A 2,500-nucleotide genomic window follows, 5' to 3' on the forward strand; every position below is an offset into this window, starting at 1 on the left:
CATACTAAACTGTGCAATGTGAAGACAACAATAATACGATAGACTGAAAAACACAAATAATACAACAATATACATCAACTACAGAATGGTTAAGGTGAGGGGATTGAGGTGAGAGTTGTCACAAGTCTGAGAGTGTGTGACTTCGTTTGTAAGTGTAGTTAAAACAATTATTAACAGTGGGAAATTTTGTAATATAGAATTAGTAGTAGTATGTTCGTTAAGAAAAGGCAAGTATGTAAGGTGTGGGCGGGTTTAGGGAGGGCGAGTTCGGCGGTGTAGAGTGAGAATACATCTTCAGCAACTTCGTCAGGAGGGTAGCACGGGCGTGGGTTGTCAGCACCAAGTAGTGAGGCAGACATGGTGTGGGTAGGTGTGAACAAAGAACACTTGGAAGCGATGACTGGCGTTCAGGGAGGTGAGGAGGCACTTCGGCAGTTTATTTTCTTTACAGGAACATTCGGCATCGTGTTCTTCCACCACTAAGCCACCAGTTGTAAGAGGGAAGTTGAGAGCGTAGAGTTGGTGGAATGAAAGGGGTCTTGGCTTGCTGGTTTATTGGGGAGGTAGTAGTGTGACCCCACGAGAGACTCCGTGTCTCAGGTGCTGAGGGCGGAGGGTAACCTGCTCTGTTCTGTGTCTGCTCTTATTCTTCTGTCTGCTCGGTCTCTCCTGGTCTGCCGGGCGAGACGTCCTTTTATCCAGCGACTCCTGTCCTGGGCAGGTGCCTGCTTCTGCATTTTTGGTGCGTCAGTTCTTCCAGCCGTGACAAAGACGGTATATTCACTGGAATTGCTTGAGGGGGAGAAAGTACTTGGCCGAACAAGGTGCGATGCCAGGAAGGAAGGCAGCAGGTAGGGCCTAAGTCCAAGACGAACACCCATCTGGTTGAGACATATTGTTAACATATATATACATATATATGCATACAAATATATATACATATATATATATATATATATATATATATATATATATTATATATATATACATATATATATACATACATATATATATATATATATATATATATATATATATATATATATATATATATATATACATATGTAGGTATATATAAGCATAAATGTACATACATATGTATATACATGCATACATACATGTGTGTGCGTATGTATATATATATATATATATGTATGTATGTATGTATACATATATATATATATATATACATACATACATACATATAAATATATATATATATATTATATTATATATATATACATACATATATATGTATATATATATATGTAATGAACGAAATTTTCCTATGCAAATTTATTATATTTATTCTAATCAATTTTTGTATCGTTGTCATATTAATGAGTTTTCCATATGCTAATTTGTCAAAATATAGGCTTATTTTAACTGTATTAACTGTGCCGTTAATCTTTGGGTAGCGTGCCGTATAACAGTCATTTAAGTGTGGGAATCAATTAATTCCTCTGTTGAGTATGCCAAATTATAATGGTCATAGAAACGTTTTAACGATTATTTTATTCTATAAACAAAACAGAAAAATAAATAAACAGATAGCATATCATTATGGATATCTTAGCAATAAACATAATTATTTAAACAAGCAATATTCTCAACTAACTTAATTCATATCCAAGGTTAAGCCTTTGCCTTCCCTTTTCCTACTAATTACAAATCAAAAGTCATTCTTATAAACAAAATAAACATACACATGAGACGGAATCAAGACCCTCACACCCAGTCTATCAGTGTTCTTTCTATGATTTTTCCTAGGACATAAGCCAATCATTTCCCTTTCTTTTAATCTTTACAATTTCCCTCTCTTACGCTTCACTCTAATAAATGATTTCCTTCTCAATCAATCATTGATATCAACGGAACTGTCATCTACAACTCATTCCGTTGTTGTATTCACGGGCCGTTAAATTAACAAAACTAACATTAATTTCCCCCAGCAACAAAGCATTATGGGGTGTTGTTCTCTGTATTCACTTTTTCTCCTCTCTCTCTGTGTACATGGGAGGACAGCAACGATTCGTCTGAATTATCCTAAACCATTACAAAGGGATTTATATTTACATTAATACACTTATCAAATGTTACAATCTATAATACCAGGGCAAAACATGACTTTGAATACCAGCCCTAAGCCTTACCTATACATGGGAGTACAGCAACGATTCGACTGCTGAGAAATTGTTAAGATAACGAAATTATTGCTTTCCCCAAAATTAATTATTAACATGAAAACAAACAAATCATTTATAAATGAGTATTATAATTTACTCTATTTGTTATCACTAAATTTAGGTATATTGATATGCATTTAGAAATATAAAAATATATAAACAAATGTTTCAGTGACGTACTTAGCTTTGAAATTAGAACCAACCACCTCTTTAAATGCCGAATGTTCGATCAGTTTCAACTCGAGGAAGTGATATGGCGTCTGATTCTATTTTTGGAAAAAAAACAAAAAAACATGGGATTTATTTTGATGACG

Source organism: Penaeus vannamei, chromosome 16 (genome assembly GCF_042767895.1).
Source record: "Penaeus vannamei isolate JL-2024 chromosome 16, ASM4276789v1, whole genome shotgun sequence".
In the NCBI taxonomy this organism is placed as follows: Eukaryota; Metazoa; Arthropoda; class Malacostraca; order Decapoda; family Penaeidae; genus Penaeus; species Penaeus vannamei.